General features: G+C 44.5%; 7 non-coding genes across 7 annotated transcripts; all 7 read left to right on the top strand.

Annotated features, from left to right (window-relative positions):
• Nucleotides 1-1187: 1187 nt before the first annotated feature.
• LOC135052928 (small nucleolar RNA U3) lies at nt 1188-1407 on the top strand. The gene has a single exon (XR_010242351.1). It is a non-coding gene; the product is annotated as a small nucleolar RNA U3 (small nucleolar RNA).
• Nucleotides 1408-4424: 3017 nt separating this feature from the next.
• Nucleotides 4425-4644, top strand: LOC135052927 (small nucleolar RNA U3). Its single transcript, XR_010242350.1, has one exon. It is a non-coding gene; the product is annotated as a small nucleolar RNA U3 (small nucleolar RNA).
• Nucleotides 4645-7659: 3015 nt separating this feature from the next.
• Nucleotides 7660-7879, top strand: LOC135052926 (small nucleolar RNA U3). Its single transcript, XR_010242349.1, has one exon. It is a non-coding gene; the product is annotated as a small nucleolar RNA U3 (small nucleolar RNA).
• Nucleotides 7880-10893: 3014 nt separating this feature from the next.
• On the top strand, nt 10894-11113 carry LOC135052925 (small nucleolar RNA U3). Its single transcript, XR_010242348.1, has one exon. It is a non-coding gene; the product is annotated as a small nucleolar RNA U3 (small nucleolar RNA).
• A 3016-nt stretch (nt 11114-14129) lies between these two features.
• On the top strand, nt 14130-14349 carry LOC135052924 (small nucleolar RNA U3). The gene has a single exon (XR_010242347.1). It is a non-coding gene; the product is annotated as a small nucleolar RNA U3 (small nucleolar RNA).
• Nucleotides 14350-17365: 3016 nt separating this feature from the next.
• LOC135052923 (small nucleolar RNA U3) lies at nt 17366-17585 on the top strand. The gene has a single exon (XR_010242345.1). It is a non-coding gene; the product is annotated as a small nucleolar RNA U3 (small nucleolar RNA).
• A 3016-nt stretch (nt 17586-20601) lies between these two features.
• Nucleotides 20602-20821, top strand: LOC135053015 (small nucleolar RNA U3). Its single transcript, XR_010242423.1, has one exon. It is a non-coding gene; the product is annotated as a small nucleolar RNA U3 (small nucleolar RNA).
• Nucleotides 20822-21255: the final 434 nt, after the last annotated feature.

The raw sequence follows: 21255 nt of genomic DNA, 5'->3' as shown, positions 1-21255 counted from the left end.
GCTACCAATCAACAGTCTTTCCAATTCGATCAAAGTACCCTTTTCCACTAAATTGCGAGGATTCGATGGTTGCCAATCCGATGTTCAGGTACTTCTGTGCATTTGCGGACACCCGGAAAGGGGTGTCCGCAGCTCGGGTAAATGCACGCTTGCACAAAGCTCTGAAAGATTCTACACATGTTCACAGTAAAGCAATTGATGGTTACACCATTGCAATCATTCAATGTGCATGGCTGCGTTTGATGTCATCAGCCCGGCAACCAATTAATGCCAGGCTTCCGATGTCCATACCTGCTGTGGCGTGATGGGAAGCCTTCCGGGGAGCAGAGGACACATTATTTTGGAAGCATTTGTGATGTAAGGTAGAGTAGTTGCAACATTTCAGTACATATTTTGGGGAACCCCCTTTTTTTTAATAAGAAAACCATTTAGAGGAAATCCATGCCAAATGAAGGCTAGCGGTGAAACTAACATGGTTCATTTGAATATCTTTATGGTTTTATTACAAATTACACCCAAAAGCAAGCAGGAGGTGGTTTGTATGTCATTTGTCGTGTTTATTCCCCATGTTTACTCATTTTTGTCATAAAAGAAAGATATAAAAGGTAGTATCTTTGTTACATTAATATTATGTAATCTATCGCTCTTATTACTCTTCAAATACCAGCCTACATATGAGGTTCTTTTGCATCGAACATCCCCCCAGCGTAAAATGAACTAACAGTAGACGAACAGAAACAAAAGCACCCATCCCACAGCAAATATAACATGATCGTTCGTGATCTACCAAGCAGAATTGTCACCATGCCAGAAAAGCACGTGTTTAGACTTTGTTTTTCTCTATAACATATGTTTGGTTTTGTGATCCTGACATTCTGTGTGCATAGTCCGTTATTAGCTGAGGCTGTTGTTGCTGCTTTAAGCTGTGTCTCGGCTGTTTCAGAGGTGCTTCCTGGTTGGCCAGAGTATCTTAAATATGCAGATGAGCAAGTGAGTGCACAATCATAGAAGAATACATTCTGTAAGAAAAGCTGAGTCCATCGTTGGTCCACATTTTAAAGGCAGCATAGTTTCTTACTATCTGATATATTCAATATATGTTCAACTGTGAGATCATTTTAAAAATCTCCATTATATTAAAAAGACTCTCCTTCCCACAGCAGTAAAAATGCTAGGCTGTTATGGTTAAGACTATACTTTCAGGGATCATTTCTATAGTTTTTAACTTTTGGAAATGTGCTCTAAAGTGTCCAGACCTACCAACCATGAGGAAGAGCAATAGTAATCTTTTCTGAGCGCGAAGTGAGCTCTCAGTGCTGCTTCATTGTAGCTGCTGTTTGCTTTTGATGACCGTTCCTTTTCTTCTATCATGGGAGAAATGGAGGAAGAGATTACAAGCTGAGTGGTTGTTTTTAATGCTTGTTAATGACAGATTTTCTTATGGCTCCATGTGTACTGCTATTGTCATGTGGCATGATGCGATGTGCCCAAAAACATTGATAATGTGCTCATGTCAAAGGATCCCTGCAAGGGACATGGTGACATCACCAAACATTAGGAACAAGCCATCGGAACAAAGGGGCCGATGGTTTCCACTTCTACAGAATCAAATTGAAAAGGACTGTCAATTGGAGGGAACAAAAAAAATATTGATGATTGTGGATCATTGCTTTCTGATGTCCATTCCTGTTGTGTGGCAAATTCAGGCACATTAGTAGTGATTTATCCCTATTACTGAGCTGGCTTTATATCTTCAAAATATTTTCAAGTGAAGCTTATTTGGGGATTGTCACTTCAAACTGGAAGTATTCTTAACACTATATGGCAAGTGCAGTTCTGCATGAATGGCCAGCAGGTGGTGCTCCATGTAACACTGCAGCTCTCTGCTCTGAGCTCCAGCACAAAAAAATAAAAGCAAAACTGTCACGACTCATGGCATTGTCCCCTTCTCTGCACATAGGCACCTGGCACTCCTGTCACGGCAGTGTCCCCCTCTACTGCATCCATACACCCGAGTCTCCTGTCGCGGCAGTGTCTGCCTTGGGCATGAAGGGCCCACCGGGGAACTGCAATGGTAGGGGACCGTATTTTAGGATGTGGACAGTCTCCAGAGGGGGGGGGGTGGCCAGCTGCCACAGAGGCTTGGCTAATCATTTTATAGTAAAAACTGCTTGTTCATGCTTAATAATGTACCAGATTAATAACAGTAATGCAGAAAAAACACCATAGTCCTGTGCACTATAAGGCAACATGTGCGTAATCTATCATTCAAGTGCACAATCTGGAACCTGATCCCTAGAAGAGAAGGTGGGGCCCGCCGAGGGTTTCCCCTGTGCCCCTGCTGGACAGTCCAACCCTCTGTCACGGCATCATGTCCACTGCTCTGTATGCAGGACTTGATTCAAAGATGTACATAAAGCAAATGGTTTATGTACGTCTACGATGGTGGGCGCATGTGTGATCGCACGCAGTGTCCTCTGTGACGCAAGTCTGATGGACAGTCTGCAGACGTGTAGGGTGGGTAGATTTCACTAAAACAGGAAGTTGTACCTCTATTTTCTGGGAGTGGCGAGGCCAGGCTCTGCATCGTCTGATGCAAATTTCCTGGCCCCAGCAGCGCAAACAGCCTGGCCATCCTGAGTACTCGGTTGATGTTTACGCAATTGATCCGATGCTGTCTCTTTGGATGCAGAAGCACCCTGAGGACGCTTCGAGCTGTTGTACGTACTGTAGGGCTCCTGCCTGAAGCATCCAAAGGGCACTCCAGGTGGCACTGCTGCAGCAATACTGACTGCAGGGCAGCACCGATCGCAGACCCCTAGTTATGGCCCTGGTCCAGTGTAAGTGCTGAGTTTCTAGGTCTGATTATAAGTTGTACGGCAAGCAGTAGCAGCCATTAGATCACTTGCGTGAACATCGCCCATCTGAGCAACCAGGTTACTCAGGATGGCCTGGGGTTTCACTCTGCCAAGACCAGGAATTCTGCACTGGAGGACGCAGACCCTGGCCTCGGCAAGCCTACAAAACAGGGGTGGGATAACACCATTTTGGCCACAGCATGTGAATCATGTTGAGGCTTAGGGGGCCCTGCGAGCAATCTCGCAGTCACAGATCACCAAACATCACAGTTGTATGGAAACGGCTGCGTTTGCGTACAACTCTGAATTAGACCCTCTGTTTCACAACCTATTTATGTACATGCTCACAAGACATAGGGATGGACGTTTGAGGTCGATGGCTACCAATCAACAGTCTTTCCAATTCGATCAAAGTACCCTTTTCCACTAAATTGCGAGGATTCGATGGTTGCCAATCCGATGTTCAGGTACTTCTGTGCATTTGCGGACACCCGGAAAGGGGTGTCCGCAGCTCGGGTAAATGCACGCTTGCACAAAGCTCTGAAAGATTCTACACATGTTCACAGTAAAGCAATTGATGGTTACACCATTGCAATCATTCAATGTGCATGGCTGCGTTTGATGTCATCAGCCCGGCAACCAATTAATGCCAGGCTTCCGATGTCCATACCTGCTGTGGCGTGATGGGAAGCCTTCCGGGGAGCAGAGGACACATTATTTTGGAAGCATTTGTGATGTAAGGTAGAGTAGTTGCAACATTTCAGTACATATTTCGGGGAACCCCCTTTTTTTTAATATGAAAACCATTTAGAGGAAATCCATGCCAAATGAAGGCTAGCGGTGAAACTAACATGGTTCATTTGAATATCTTTATGGTTTTATTACAAATTACACCCAAAAGCAAGCAGGAGGTGGTTTGTATGTCATTTGTCGTGTTTATTCCCCATGTTTACTCATTTTTGTCATAAAAGAAAGATATAAAAGGTAGTATCTTTGTTACATTAATATTATGTAATCTATCGCTCTTATTACTCTTCAAATACCAGCCTACATATGAGGTTCTTTTGCATCGAACATCCCCCCAGCGTAAAATGAACTAACAGTAGACGAACAGAAACAAAAGCACCCATCCCACAGCAAATATAACATGATCGTTCGTGATCTACCAAGCAGAATTGTCACCATGCCAGAAAAGCACGTGTTTAGACTTTGTTTTTCTCTATAACATATGTTTGGTTTTGTGATCCTGACATTCTGTGTGCATAGTCCGTTATTAGCTGAGGCTGTTGTTGCTGCTTTAAGCTGTGTCTCGGCTGTTTCAGAGGTGCTTCCTGGTTGGCCAGAGTATCTTAAATATGCAGATGAGCAAGTGAGTGCACAATCATAGAAGAATACATTCTGTAAGAAAAGCTGAGTCCATCGTTGGTCCACATTTTAAAGGCAGCATAGTTTCTTACTATCTGATATATTCAATATATGTTCAACTGTGAGATCATTTTAAAAATCTCCATTATATTAAAAAGACTCTCCTTCCCACAGCAGTAAAAATGCTAGGCTGTTATGGTTAAGACTATACTTTCAGGGATCATTTCTATAGTTTTTAACTTTTGGAAATGTGCTCTAAAGTGTCCAGACCTACCAACCATGAGGAAGAGCAATAGTAATCTTTTCTGAGCGCGAAGTGAGCTCTCAGTGCTGCTTCATTGTAGCTGCTGTTTGCTTTTGATGACCGTTCCTTTTCTTCTATCATGGGAGAAATGGAGGAAGAGATTACAAGCTGAGTGGTTGTTTTTAATGCTTGTTAATGACAGATTTTCTTATGGCTCCATGTGTACTGCTATTGTCATGTGGCATGATGCGATGTGCCCAAAAACATTGATAATGTGCTCATGTCAAAGGATCCCTGCAAGGGACATGGTGACATCACCAAACATTAGGAACAAGCCATCGGAACAAAGGGGCCGATGGTTTCCACTTCTACAGAATCAAATTGAAAAGGACTGTCAATTGGAGGGAACAAAAAAAATATTGATGATTGTGGATCATTGCTTTCTGATGTCCATTCCTGTTGTGTGGCAAATTCAGGCACATTAGTAGTGATTTATCCCTATTACTGAGCTGGCTTTATATCTTCAAAATATTTTCAAGTGAAGCTTATTTGGGGATTGTCACTTCAAACTGGAAGTATTCTTAACACTATATGGCAAGTGCAGTTCTGCATGAATGGCCAGCAGGTGGTGCTCCATGTAACACTGCAGCTCTCTGCTCTGAGCTCCAGCACAAAAAAATAAAAGCAAAACTGTCACGACTCATGGCATTGTCCCCTTCTCTGCACATAGGCACCTGGCACTCCTGTCACGGCAGTGTCCCCCTCTACTGCATCCATACACCCGAGTCTCCTGTCGCGGCAGTGTCTGCCTTGGGCATGAAGGGCCCACCGGGGAACTGCAATGGTAGGGGACCGTATTTTAGGATGTGGACAGTCTCCAGAGGGGGGGGTGGCCAGCTGCCACAGAGGCTTGGCTAATCATTTTATAGTAAAAACTGCTTGTTCATGCTTAATAATGTACCAGATTAATAACAGTAATGCAGAAAAAACACCATAGTCCTGTGCACTATAAGGCAACATGTGCGTAATCTATCATTCAAGTGCACAATCTGGAACCTGATCCCTAGAAGAGAAGGTGGGGCCCGCCGAGGGTTTCCCCTGTGCCCCTGCTGGACAGTCCAACCCTCTGTCACGGCATCATGTCCACTGCTCTGTATGCAGGACTTGATTCAAAGATGTACATAAAGCAAATGGTTTATGTACGTCTACGATGGTGGGCGCATGTGTGATCGCACGCAGTGTCCTCTGTGACGCAAGTCTGATGGACAGTCTGCAGATGTGTGGGGTGGGTAGATTTCACTAAAACAGGAAGTTGTACCTCTATTTTCTGGGAGTGGCGAGGCCAGGCTCTGCATCGTCTGATGCAAATTTCCTGGCCCCAGCAGCGCAAACAGCCTGGCCATCCTGAGTACTCGGTTGATGTTTACGCAATTGATCCGATGCTGTCTCTTTGGATGCAGAAGCACCCTGAGGACGCTTCGAGCTGTTGTACGTACTGTAGGGCTCCTGCCTGAAGCATCCAAAGGGCACTCCAGGTGGCACTGCTGCAGCAATACTGACTGCAGGGCAGCACCGATCGCAGACCCCTAGTTATGGCCCTGGTCCAGTGTAAGTGCTGAGTTTCTAGGTCTGATTATAAGTTGTACGGCAAGCAGTAGCAGCCATTAGATCACTTGCATGAACATCGCCCATCTGAGCAACCAGGTTACTCAGGATGGCCTGGGGTTTCACTCTGCCAAGACCAGGAATTCTGCACTGGAGGACGCAGACCCTGGCCTCGGCAAGCCTACAAAACAGGGGTGGGATAACACCATTTTGGCCACAGCATGTGAATCATGTTGAGGCTTAGGGGGCCCTGCGAGCAATCTCGCAGTCACAGATCACCAAACATCACAGTTGTATGGAAACGGCTGCGTTTGCGTACAACTCTGAATTAGACCCTCTGTTTCACAACCTATTTATGTACATGCTCACAAGACATAGGGATGGACGTTTGAGGTCGATGGCTACCAATCAACAGTCTTTCCAATTCGATCAAAGTACCCTTTTCCACTAAATTGCGAGGATTCGATGGTTGCCAATCCGATGTTCAGGTACTTCTGTGCATTTGCGGACACCCGGAAAGGGGTGTCCGCAGCTCAGGTAAATGCACGGTTGCACAAAGCTCTGAAAGATTCTACACATGTTCACAGTAAAGCAATTGATGGTTACACCATTGCAATCATTCAATGTGCATGGCTGCGTTTGATGTCATCAGCCCGGCAACCAATTAATGCCAGGCTTCCGATGTCCATACCTGCTGTGGCGTGATGGGAAGCCTTCCGGGGAGCAGAGGACACATTATTTTGGAAGCATTTGTGATGTAAGGTAGAGTAGTTGCAACATTTCAGTACATATTTCGGGGAACCCCCTTTTTTTTAATATGAAAACCATTTAGAGGAAATCCATGCCAAATGAAGGCTAGCAGTGAAACTAACATGGTTCATTTGAATATCTTTATGGTTTTATTACAAATTACACCCAAAAGCAAGCAGGAGGTGGTTTGTATGTCATTTGTCGTGTTTATTCCCCATGTTTACTCATTTTTGTCATAAAAGAAAGATATAAAAGGTAGTATCTTTGTTACATTAATATTATGTAATCTATCGCTCTTATTACTCTTCAAATACCAGCCTACATATGAGGTTCTGTTGCATCGAACATCCCCCCAGCGTAAAATGAACTAACAGTAGAGGAACAGAAACAAAAGCACCCATCCCACAGCAAATATAACATGATCGTTAGTGATCTACCAAGCAGAATTGTCACCATGCCAGAAAAGCACGTGTTTAGACTTTGTTTTTCTCTATAACATATGTTTGGTTTTGTGATCCTGACATTCTGTGTGCATAGTCCGTTATTAGCTGAGGCTGTTGTTGCTGCTTTAAGCTGTGTCTCGGCTGTTTCAGAGGTGCTTCCTGGTTGGCCAGAGTATCTTAAATATGCAGATGAGCAAGTGAGTGCACAATCATAGAAGAATACATTCTGTAAGAAAAGCTGAGTCCATCGTTGGTCCACATTTTAAAGGCAGCATAGTTTCTTACTATCTGATATATTCAATATATGTTCAACTGTGAGATCATTTTAAAAATCTCCATTATATTAAAAAGACTCTCCTTCCCACAGCAGTAAAAATGCTAGGCTGTTATGGTTAAGACTATACTTTCAGGGATCATTTCTATAGTTTTTAACTTTTGGAAATGTGCTCTAAAGTGTCCAGACCTACCAACCATGAGGAAGAGCAATAGTAATCTTTTCTGAGCGCGAAGTGAGCTCTCAGTGCTGCTTCATTGTAGCTGCTGTTTGCTTTTGATGACCGTTCCTTTTCTTCTATCATGGGAGAAATGGAGGAAGAGATTACAAGCTGAGTGGTTGTTTTTAATGCTTGTTAATGACAGATTTTCTTATGGCTCCATGTGTACTGCCATTGTCATGTGGCATGATGTGATGTGCCCAAAAACATTGATAATGTGCTCATGTCAAAGGATCCCTGCAAGGGACATGGTGACATCACCAAACATTAGGAGCAAGCCATCGGAACAAAGGGGCCGATGGTTTCCACTTCTACAGAATCAAATTGAAAAGGACTGTCAATTGGAGGGAACAAAAAAAATATTGATGATTGTGGATCATTGCTTTCTGATGTCCATTCCTGTTGTGTGGCAAATTCAGGCACATTAGTAGTAATTTATCCCTATTACTGAGCTGGCTTTATATCTTCAAAATATTTTCAAGTGAAGCTTATTTGGGGATTGTCACTTCAAACTGGAAGTATTCTTAACACTATATGGCAAGTGCAGTTCTGCATGAATGGCCAGCAGGTGGTGCTCCATGTAACACTGCAGCTCTCTGCTCTGAGCTCCAGCACAAAAAAATAAAAGCAAAACTGTCACGACTCATGGCATTGTCCCCTTCTCTGCACATAGGCACCTGGCACTCCTGTCACGGCAGTGTCCCCCTCTACTGCATCCATACACCCGAGTCTCCTGTCGCGGCAGTGTCTGCCTTGGGCATGAAGGGCCCACCGGGGAACTGCAATGGTAGGGGACCGTATTTTAGGATGTGGACAGTCTCCAGAGGGGGGGGTGGCCAGCTGCCACAGAGGCTTGGCTAATCATTTTATAGTAAAAACTGCTTGTTCATGCTTAATAATGTACCAGATTAATAACAGTAATGCAGAAAAAACACCATAGTCCTGTGCACTATAAGGCAACATGTGCGTAATCTATCATTCAAGTGCACAATCTGGAACCTGATCCCTAGAAGAGAAGGTGGGGCCCGCCGAGGGTTTCCCCTGTGCCCCTGCTGGACAGTCCAACCCTCTGTCACGGCATCATGTCCACTGCTCTGTATGCAGGACTTGATTCAAAGATGTACATAAAGCAAATGGTTTATGTACGTCTACGATGGTGGGCGCATGTGTGATCGCACGCAGTGTCCTCTGTGACGCAAGTCTGATGGACAGTCTGCAGACGTGTGGGGTGGGTAGATTTCACTAAAACAGGAAGTTGTACCTCTATTTTCTGGGAGTGGCGAGGCCAGGCTCTGCATCGTCTGATGCAAATTTCCTGGCCCCAGCAGCGCAAACAGCCTGGCCATCCTGAGTACTCGGTTGATGTTTACGCAATTGATCCGATGCTGTCTCTTTGGATGCAGAAGCACCCTGAGGACGCTTCGAGCTGTTGTACGTACTGTAGGGCTCCTGCCTGAAGCATCCAAAGGGCACTCCAGGTGGCACTGCTGCAGCAATACTGACTGCAGGGCAGCACCGATCGCAGACCCCTAGTTATGGCCCTGGTCCAGTGTAAGTGCTGAGTTTCTAGGTCTGATTATAAGTTGTACGGCAAGCAGTAGCAGCCATTAGATCACTTGCGTGAACATCGCCCATCTGAGCAACCAGGTTACTCAGGATGGCCTGGGGTTTCACTCTGCCAAGACCAGGAATTCTGCACTGGAGGACGCAGACCCTGGCCTCGGCAAGCCTACAAAACAGGGGTGGGATAACACCATTTTGGCCACAGCATGTGAATCATGTTGAGGCTTAGGGGGCCCTGCGAGCAATCTCGCAGTCACAGATCACCAAACATCACAGTTGTATGGAAACGGCTGCGTTTGCGTACAACTCTGAATTAGACCCTCTGTTTCACAACCTATTTATGTACATGCTCACAAGACATAGGGATGGACGTTTGAGGTCGATGGCTACCAATCAACAGTCTTTCCAATTCGATCAAAGTACCCTTTTCCACTAAATTGCGAGGATTCGATGGTTGCCAATCCGATGTTCAGGTACTTCTGTGCATTTGCGGACACCCGGAAAGGGGTGTCCGCAGCTCAGGTAAATGCACGCTTGCACATAGCTCTGAAAGATTCTACACATGTTCACAGTAAAGCAATTGATGGTTACACCATTGCAATCATTCAATGTGCATGGCTGCGTTTGATGTCATCAGCCCGGCAACCAATTAATGCCAGGCTTCCGATGTCCATACCTGCTGTGGCGTGATGGGAAGCCTTCCGGGGAGCAGAGGACACATTATTTTGGAAGCATTTGTGATGTAAGGTAGAGTAGTTGCAACATTTCAGTACATATTTCGGGGAACCCCCTTTTTTTAATATGAAAACCATTTAGAGGAAATCCATGCCAAATGAAGGCTAGCAGTGAAACTAACATGGTTCATTTGAATATCTTTATGGTTTTATTACAAATTACACCCAAAAGCAAGCAGGAGGTGGTTTGTATGTCATTTGTCGTGTTTATTCCCCATGTTTACTCATTTTTGTCATAAAAGAAAGATATAAAAGGTAGTATCTTTGTTACATTAATATTATGTAATCTATCGCTCTTATTACTCTTCAAATACCAGCCTACATATGAGGTTCTGTTGCATCGAACATCCCCCCAGCGTAAAATGAACTAACAGTAGAGGAACAGAAACAAAAGCACCCATCCCACAGCAAATATAACATGATCGTTAGTGATCTACCAAGCAGAATTGTCACCATGCCAGAAAAGCACGTGTTTAGACTTTGTTTTTCTCTATAACATATGTTTGGTTTTGTGATCCTGACATTCTGTGTGCATAGTCCGTTATTAGCTGAGGCTGTTGTTGCTGCTTTAAGCTGTGTCTCGGCTGTTTCAGAGGTGCTTCCTGGTTGGCCAGAGTATCTTAAATATGCAGATGAGCAAGTGAGTGCACAATCATAGAAGAATACATTCTGTAAGAAAAGCTGAGTCCATCGTTGGTCCACATTTTAAAGGCAGCATAGTTTCTTACTATCTGATATATTCAATATATGTTCAACTGTGAGATCATTTTAAAAATCTCCATTATATTAAAAAGACTCTCCTTCCCACAGCAGTAAAAATGCTAGGCTGTTATGGTTAAGACTATACTTTCAGGGATCATTTCTATAGTTTTTAACTTTTGGAAATGTGCTCTAAAGTGTCCAGACCTACCAACCATGAGGAAGAGCAATAGTAATCTTTTCTGAGCGCGAAGTGAGCTCTCAGTGCTGCTTCATTGTAGCTGCTGTTTGCTTTTGATGACCGTTCCTTTTCTTCTATCATGGGAGAAATGGAGGAAGAGATTACAAGCTGAGTGGTTGTTTTTAATGCTTGTTAATGACAGATTTTCTTATGGCTCCATGTGTACTGCCATTGTCATGTGGCATGATGTGATGTGCCCAAAAACATTGATAATGTGCTCATGTCAAAGGATCCCTGCAAGGGACATGGTGACATCACCAAACATTAGGAGCAAGCCATCGGAACAAAGGGGCAGATGGTTTCCACTTCTACAGAATCAAATTGAAAAGGACTGTCAATTGGAGGGAACAAAAAAAAATATTGATGATTGTGGATCATTGCTTTCTGATGTCCATTCCTGTTGTGTGGCAAATTCAGGCACATTAGTAGTAATTTATCCCTATTACTGAGCTGGCTTTATATCTTCAAAATATTTTCAAGTGAAGCTTATTTGGGGATTGTCACTTCAAACTGGAAGTATTCTTAACACTATATGGCAAGTGCAGTTCTGCATGAATGGCCAGCAGGTGGTGCTCCATGTAACACTGCAGCTCTCTGCTCTGAGCTCCAGCACAAAAAAATAAAAGCAAAACTGTCACGACTCATGGCATTGTCCCCTTCTCTGCACATAGGCACCTGGCACTCCTGTCACGGCAGTGTCCCCCTCTACTGCATCCATACACCCGAGTCTCCTGTCGCGGCAGTGTCTGCCTTGGGCATGAAGGGCCCACCGGGGAACTGCAATGGTAGGGGACCGTATTTTAGGATGTGGACAGTCTCCAGAGGGGGGGGTGGCCAGCTGCCACAGAGGCTTGGCTAATCATTTTATAGTAAAAACTGCTTGTTCATGCTTAATAATGTACCAGATTAATAACAGTAATGCAGAAAAAACACCATAGTCCTGTGCACTATAAGGCAACATGTGCGTAATCTATCATTCAAGTGCACAATCTGGAACCTGATCCCTAGAAGAGAAGGTGGGGCCCGCCGAGGGTTTCCCCTGTGCCCCTGCTGGACAGTCCAACCCTCTGTCACGGCATCATGTCCACTGCTCTGTATGCAGGACTTGATTCAAAGATGTACATAAAGCAAATGGTTTATGTACGTCTACGATGGTGGGCGCATGTGTGATCGCACGCAGTGTCCTCTGTGACGCAAGTCTGATGGACAGTCTGCAGACGTGTGGGGTGGGTAGATTTCACTAAAACAGGAAGTTGTACCTCTATTTTCTGGGAGTGGCGAGGCCAGGCTCTGCATCGTCTGATGCAAATTTCCTGGCCCCAGCAGCGCAAACAGCCTGGCCATCCTGAGTACTCGGTTGATGTTTACGCAATTGATCCGATGCTGTCTCTTTGGATGCAGAAGCACCCTGAGGACGCTTCGAGCTGTTGTACGTACTGTAGGGCTCCTGCCTGAAGCATCCAAAGGGCACTCCAGGTGGCACTGCTGCAGCAATACTGACTGCAGGGCAGCACCGATCGCAGACCCCTAGTTATGGCCCTGGTCCAGTGTAAGTGCTGAGTTTCTAGGTCTGATTATAAGTTGTACGGCAAGCAGTAGCAGCCATTAGATCACTTGCGTGAACATCGCCCATCTGAGCAACCAGGTTACTCAGGATGGCCTGGGGTTTCACTCTGCCAAGACCAGGAATTCTGCACTGGAGGACGCAGACCCTGGCCTCGGCAAGCCTACAAAACAGGGGTGGGATAACACCATTTTGGCCACAGCATGTGAATCATGTTGAGGCTTAGGGGGCCCTGCGAGCAATCTCGCAGTCACAGATCACCAAACATCACAGTTGTATGGAAACGGCTGCGTTTGCGTACAACTCTGAATTAGACCCTCTGTTTCACAACCTATTTATGTACATGCTCACAAGACATAGGGATGGACGTTTGAGGTCGATGGCTACCAATCAACAGTCTTTCCAATTCGATCAAAGTACCCTTTTCCACTAAATTGCGAGGATTCGATGGTTGCCAATCCGATGTTCAGGTACTTCTGTGCATTTGCGGACACCCGGAAAGGGGTGTCCGCAGCTCAGGTAAATGCACGCTTGCACAAAGCTCTGAAAGATTCTACACATGTTCACAGTAAAGCAATTGATGGTTACACCATTGCAATCATTCAATGTGCATGGCTGCGTTTGATGTCATCAGCCCGGCAACCAATTAATGCCAGGCTTCCGATGTCCATACCTGCTGTGGCGTGATGGGAAGCCTTCCGGGGAGCAGAGGACACATTATTTTGGAAGCATTTGTGATGTAAGGTAGAGTAGTTGCAACATTTCAGTACATATTTCGGGGAACCCCCTTTTTTTTAATATGAAAACCATTTAGAGGAAATCCATGCCAAATGAAGGCTAGCAGTGAAACTAACATGGTTCATTTGAATATCTTTATGGTTTTATTACAAATTACACCCAAAAGCAAGCAGGAGGTGGTTTGTATGTCATTTGTCGTGTTTATTCCCCATGTTTACTCATTTTTGTCATAAAAGAAAGATATAAAAGGTAGTATCTTTGTTACATTAATATTATGTAATCTATCGCTCTTATTACTCTTCAAATACCAGCCTACATATGAGGTTCTGTTGCATCGAACATCCCCCCAGCGTAAAATGAACTAACAGTAGAGGAACAGAAACAAAAGCACCCATCCCACAGCAAATATAACATGATCGTTAGTGATCTACCAAGCAGAATTGTCACCATGCCAGAAAAGCACGTGTTTAGACTTTGTTTTTCTCTATAACATATGTTTGGTTTTGTGATCCTGACATTCTGTGTGCATAGTCCGTTATTAGCTGAGGCTGTTGTTGCTGCTTTAAGCTGTGTCTCGGCTGTTTCAGAGGTGCTTCCTGGTTGGCCAGAGTATCTTAAATATGCAGATGAGCAAGTGAGTGCACAATCATAGAAGAATACATTCTGTAAGAAAAGCTGAGTCCATCGTTGGTCCACATTTTAAAGGCAGCATAGTTTCTTACTATCTGATATATTCAATATATGTTCAACTGTGAGATCATTTTAAAAATCTCCATTATATTAAAAAGACTCTCCTTCCCACAGCAGTAAAAATGCTAGGCTGTTATGGTTAAGACTATACTTTCAGGGATCATTTCTATAGTTTTTAACTTTTGGAAATGTGCTCTAAAGTGTCCAGACCTACCAACCATGAGGAAGAGCAATAGTAATCTTTTCTGAGCGCGAAGTGAGCTCTCAGTGCTGCTTCATTGTAGCTGCTGTTTGCTTTTGATGACCGTTCCTTTTCTTCTATCATGGGAGAAATGGAGGAAGAGATTACAAGCTGAGTGGTTGTTTTTAATGCTTGTTAATGACAGATTTTCTTATGGCTCCATGTGTACTGCCATTGTCATGTGGCATGATGTGATGTGCCCAAAAACATTGATAATGTGCTCATGTCAAAGGATCCCTGCAAGGGACATGGTGACATCACCAAACATTAGGAGCAAGCCATCGGAACAAAGGGGCCGATGGTTTTCACTTCTACAGAATCAAATTGAAAAGGACTGTCAATTGGAGGGAACAAAAAAAAATATTGATGATTGTGGATCATTGCTTTCTGATGTCCATTCCTGTTGTGTGGCAAATTCAGGCACATTAGTAGTAATTTATCCCTATTACTGAGCTGGCTTTATATCTTCAAAATATTTTCAAGTGAAGCTTATTTGGGGATTGTCACTTCAAACTGGAAGTATTCTTAACACTATATGGCAAGTGCAGTTCTGCATGAATGGCCAGCAGGTGGTGCTCCATGTAACACTGCAGCTCTCTGCTCTGAGCTCCAGCACAAAAAAATAAAAGCAAAACTGTCACGACTCATGGCATTGTCCCCTTCTCTGCACATAGGCACCTGGCACTCCTGTCACGGCAGTGTCCCCCTCTACTGCATCCATACACCCGAGTCTCCTGTCGCGGCAGTGTCTGCCTTGGGCATGAAGGGCCCACCGGGGAACTGCAATGGTAGGGGACCGTATTTTAGGATGTGGACAGTCTCCAGAGGGGGGGGTGGCCAGCTGCCACAGAGGCTTGGCTAATCATTTTATAGTAAAAACTGCTTGTTCATGCTTAATAATGTACCAGATTAATAACAGTAATGCAGAAAAAACACCATAGTCCTGTGCACTATAAGGCAACATGTGCGTAATCTATCATTCAAGTGCACAATCTGGAACCTGATCCCTAGAAGAGAAGGTGGGGCCCGCCGAGGGTTTCCCCTGTGCCCCTGCTGGACAGTCCAACCCTCTGTCACGGCATCATGTCCACTGCTCTGTATGCAGGACTTGATTCAAAGATGTACATAAAGCAAATGGTTTATGTACGTCTACGATGGTGGGCGCATGTGTGATCGCACGCAGTGTCCTCTGTGACGCAAGTCTGATGGACAGTCTGCAGACGTGTGGGGTGGGTAGATTTCACTAAAACAGGAAGTTGTACCTCTATTTTCTGGGAGTGGCGAGGCCAGGCTCTGCATCGTCTGATGCAAATTTCCTGGCCCCAGCAGCGCAAACAGCCTGGCCATCCTGAGTACTCGGTTGATGTTTACGCAATTGATCCGATGCTGTCTCTTTGGATGCAGAAGCACCCTGAGGACGCTTCGAGCTGTTGTACGTACTGTAGGGCTCCTGCCTGAAGCATCCAAAGGGCACTCCAGGTGGCACTGCTGCAGCAATACTGACTGCAGGGCAGCACCGATCGCAGACCCCTAGTTATGGCCCTGGTCCAGTGTAAGTGCTGAGTTTCTAGGTCTGATTATAAGTTGTACGGCAAGCAGTAGCAGCCATTAGATCACTTGCGTGAACATCGCCCATCTGAGCAACCAGGTTACTCAGGATGGCCTGGGGTTTCACTCTGCCAAGACCAGGAATTCTGCACTGGAGGACGCAGACCCTGGCCTCGGCAAGCCTACAAAACAGGGGTGGGATAACACCATTTTGGCCACAGCATGTGAATCATGTTGAGGCTTAGGGGGCCCTGCGAGCAATCTCGCAGTCACAGATCACCAAACATCACAGTTGTATGGAAACGGCTGCGTTTGCGTACAACTCTGAATTAGACCCTCTGTTTCACAACCTATTTATGTACATGCTCACAAGACATAGGGATGGACGTTTGAGGTCGATGGCTACCAATCAACAGTCTTTCCAATTCGATCAAAGTACCCTTTTCCACTAAATTGCGAGGATTCGATGGTTGCCAATCCGATGTTCAGGTACTTCTGTGCATTTGCGGACACCCGGAAAGGGGTGTCCGCAGCTCAGGTAAATGCACGCTTGCACAAAGCTCTGAAAGATTCTACACATGTTCACAGTAAAGCAATTGATGGTTACACCATTGCAATCATTCAATGTGCATGGCTGCGTTTGATGTCATCAGCCCGGCAACCAATTAATGCCAGGCTTCCGATGTCCATACCTGCTGTGGCGTGATGGGAAGCCTTCCGGGGAGCAGAGGACACATTATTTTGGAAGCATTTGTGATGTAAGGTAGAGTAGTTGCAACATTTCAGTACATATTTCGGGGAACCCCCTTTTTTTTAATATGAAAACCATTTAGAGGAAATCCATGCCAAATGAAGGCTAGCAGTGAAACTAACATGGTTCATTTGAATATCTTTATGGTTTTATTACAAATTACACCCAAAAGCAAGCAGGAGGTGGTTTGTATGTCATTTGTCGTGTTTATTCCCCATGTTTACTCATTTTTGTCATAAAAGAAAGATATAAAAGGTAGTATCTTTGTTACATTAATATTATGTAATCTATCGCTCTTATTACTCTTCAAATACCAGCCTACATATGAGGTTCTGTTGCATCGAACATCCCCCCAGCGTAAAATGAACTAACAGTAGAGGAACAGAAACAAAAGCACCCATCCCACAGCAAATATAACATGATCGTTCGTGATCTACCAAGCAGAATTGTCACCATGCCAGAAAAGCACGTGTTTAGACTTTGTTTTTCTCTATAACATATGTTTGGTTTTGTGATCCTGACATTCTGTGTGCATAGTCCGTTATTAGCTGAGGCTGTTGTTGCTGCTTTAAGCTGTGTCTCGGCTGTTTCAGAGGTGCTTCCTGGTTGGCCAGAGTATCTTAAATATGCAGATGAGCAAGTGAGTGCACAATCATAGAAGAATACATTCTGTAAGAAAAGCTGAGTCCATCGTTGGTCCACATTTTAAAGGCAGCATAGTTTCTTACTATCTGATATATTCAAGATATGTTCAACTGTGAGATCATTTTAAAAATCTCCATTATATTAAAAAGACTCTCCTTCCCACAGCAGTAAAAATGCTAGGCTGTTATGGTTAAGACTATACTTTCAGGGATCATTTCTATAGTTTTTAACTTTTGGAAATGTGCTCTAAAGTGTCCAGACCTACCAACCATGAGGAAGAGCAATAGTAATCTTTTCTGAGCGCGAAGTGAGCTCTCAGTGCTGCTTCATTGTAGCTGCTGTTTGCTTTTGATGACCGTTCCTTTTCTTCTATCATGGGAGAAATGGAGGAAGAGATTACAAGCTGAGTGGTTGTTTTTAATGCTTGTTAATGACAGATTTTCTTATGGCTCCATGTGTACTGCTATTGTCATGTGGCATGATGCAATATGCCCAAAAACATTGATAATGTGCTCATGTCAAAGGATCCCTGCAAGGGACATGGTGACATCACCAAACATTAGGAACAAGCCATCGGAACAAAGGGGCCGATGGTTTCCACTTCTACAGAATCAAATTGAAAAGGACTGTCAATTGGAGGGAACAAAAAAAAATATTGATGATTGTGGATCATTGCTTTCTGATGTCCATTCCTGTTGTGTGGCAAATTCAGGCACATTAGTAGTGATTTATCCCTATTACTGAGCTGGCTTTATATCTTCAAAATATTTTCAAGTGAAGCTTATTTGGGGATTGTCACTTCAAACTGGAAGTATTCTTAACACTATATGGCAAGTGCAGTTCTGCATGAATGGCCAGCAGGTGGTGCTCCATGTAACACTGCAGCTCTCTGCTCTGAGCTCCAGCACAAAAAAATAAAAGCAAAACTGTCACGACTCATGGCATTGTCCCCTTCTCTGCACATAGGCACCTGGCACTCCTGTCACGGCAGTGTCCCCCTCTACTGCATCCATACACCCGAGTCTCCTGTCGCGGCAGTGTCTGCCTTGGGCATGAAGGGCCCACCGGGGAACTGCAATGGTAGGGGACCGTATTTTAGGATGTGGACAGTCTCCAGAGAGGGGGGTGGCCAGCTGCCACAGAGGCTTGGCTAATCATTTTATAGTAAAAACTGCTTGTTCATGCTTAATAATGTACCAGATTAATAACAGTAATGCAGAAAAAACACCATAGTCCTGTGCACTATAAGGCAACATGTGCGTAATCTATCATTCAAGTGCACAATCTGGAACCTGATCCCTAGAAGAGAAGGTGGGGCCCGCCGAGGGTTTCCCCTGTGCCCCTGCTGGACAGTCCAACCCTCTGTCACGGCATCATGTCCACTGCTCTGTATGCAGGACTTGATTCAAAGATGTACATAAAGCAAATGGTTTATGTACGTCTACGATGGTGGGCGCATGTGTGATCGCACGCAGTGTCCTCTGTGACGCAAGTCTGATGGACAGTCTGCAGACGTGTGGGGTGGGTAGATTTCACTAAAACAGGAAGTTGTACCTCTATTTTCTGGGAGTGGCGAGGCCAGGCTCTGCATCGTCTGATGCAAATTTCCTGGCCCCAGCAGCGCAAACAGCCTGGCCATCCTGAGTACTCGGTTGATGTTTACGCAATTGATCCGATGCTGTCTCTTTGGATGCAGAAGCACCCTGAGGACGCTTCGAGCTGTTGTACGTACTGTAGGGCTCCTGCCTGAAGCATCCAAAGGGCACTCCAGGTGGCACTGCTGCAGCAATACTGACTGCAGGGCAGCACCGATCGCAGACCCCTAGTTATGGCCCTGGTCCAGTGTAAGTGCTGAGTTTCTAGGTCTGATTATAAGTTGTACGGCAAGCAGTAGCAGCCATTAGATCACTTGCGTGAACATCGCCCATCTGAGCAACCAGGTTACTCAGGATGGCCTGGGGTTTCACTCTGCCAAGACCAGGAATTCTGCACTGGAGGACGCAGACCCTGGCCTCGGCAAGCCTACAAAACAGGGGTGGGATAACACCATTTTGGCCACAGCATGTGAATCATGTTGAGGCTTAGGGGGCCCTGCGAGCAATCTCGCAGTCACAGATCACCAAACATCACAGTTGTATGGAAACGGCTGCGTTTGCGTACAACTCTGAATTAGACCCTCTGTTTCACAACCTATTTATGTACATGCTCACAAGACATAGGGATGGACGTTTGAGGTCGATGGCTACCAATCAACAGTCTTTCCAATTCGATCAAAGTACCCTTTTCCACTAAATTGCGAGGATTCGATGGTTGCCAATCCGATGTTCAGGTACTTCTGTGCATTTGCGGACACCCGGAAAGGGGTGTCCGCAGCTCAGGTAAATGCACGCTTGCACAAAGCTCTGAAAGATTCTACACATGTTCACAGTAAAGCAATTGATGGTTACACCATTGCAATCATTCAATGTGCATGGCTGCGTTTGATGTCATCAGCCCGGCAACCAATTAATGCCAGGCTTCCGATGTCCATACCTGCTGTGGCGTGATGGGAAGCCTTCCGGGGAGCAGAGGACACATTATTTTGGAAGCATTTGTGATGTAAGGTAGAGTAGTTGCAACATTTCAGTACATATTTCGGGGAACCCCCTTTTTTTTAATATGAAAACCATTTAGAGGAAATCCATGCCAAATGAAGGCTAGCAGTGAAACTAACATGGTTCATTTGAATATCTTTATGGTTTTATTACAAATTACACCCAAAAGCAAGCAGGAGGTGGTTTGTATGTCATTTGTCGTGTTTATTCCCCATGTTTACTCATTTTTGTCATAAAAGAAAGATATAAAAGGTAGTATCTTTGTTACATTAATATTATGTAATCTATCGCTCTTATTACTCTTCAAATACCAGCCTACATATGAGGTTCTGTTGCATCGAACATCCCCCCAGCGTAAAATGAACTAACAGTAGAGGAACAGAAACAAAAGCACCCATCCCACAGCAAATATAACATGATCGTTCGTGATCTACCAAGCAGAATTGTCACCATGCCAGAAAAGCACGTGTTTAGACTTTGTTTTTCTCTATAACATATGTTTGGTTTTGTGATCCTGACATTCTGTGTGCATAGTCCGTTATTAGCTGAGGCTGTTGTTGCTGCTTTAAGCTGTGTCTCGGCTGTTTCAGAGGTGCTTCCTGGTTGGCCAGAGTATCTTAAATATGCAGATGAGCAAGTGAGTGCACAATCATAGAAGAATACATTCTGTAAGAAAAGCTGAGTCCATCGTTGGTCCACATTTTAAAGGCAGCATAGTTTCTTACTATCTGATATATTCAAGATATGTTCAACTGTGAGATCATTTTAAAAATCTCCATTATATTAAAAAGACTCTCCTTCCCACAGCAGTAAAAATGCTAGGCTGTTATGGTTAAGACTATACTTTCAGGGATCATTTCTATAGGTTTTAACTTTTGGAAATGTGCTCTAAAGTGTCCAGACCTACCAACCATGAGGAAGAGCAATAGTAATCTTTTCTGAGCGCGAAGTGAGCTCTCAGTGCTGCTTCATTGTAGCTGCTGTTTGCTTTTGATGACCGTTCCTTTTCTTCTATCATGGGAGAAATGGAGGAAGAGATTACAAGCTGAGTGGTTGTTTTTAATGCTTTTTAATGACAGATTTTCTTATGGCTCCATGTGTACTGCTATTGTCATGTGGCATGATGCAATGTGCCCAAAAACATTGATAATGTGCTCATGTCAAAGGATCCCTGCAAGGGACATGGTGACATCACCAAACATTAGGAACAAGCCATCGGAACAAAGGGGCCGATGGTTTCCACTTCTACAGAATCAAATTGAAAAGGACTGTCAATTGGAGGGAACAAAAAAAAATATTGATGATTGTGGATCATTGCTTTCTGATGTCCATTCCTGTTGTGTGGCAAATTCAGGCACATTAGTAGTGATTTATCCCTATTACTGAGCTGGCTTTATATCTTCAAAATATTTTCAAGTGAAGCTTATTTGGGGATTGTCACTTCAAACTGGAAGTATTCTTAACACTATATGGCAAGTGCAGTTCTGC

The sequence above is a fragment of the Pseudophryne corroboree genome, chromosome 2, assembly GCF_028390025.1.
Source record: "Pseudophryne corroboree isolate aPseCor3 chromosome 2, aPseCor3.hap2, whole genome shotgun sequence".
Classification (NCBI taxonomy): Eukaryota; Metazoa; Chordata; class Amphibia; order Anura; family Myobatrachidae; genus Pseudophryne; species Pseudophryne corroboree.
The sequence above is the reverse complement of the archived record's forward strand: the minus strand, read 5'-3'. Positions and strand labels throughout refer to the sequence as shown.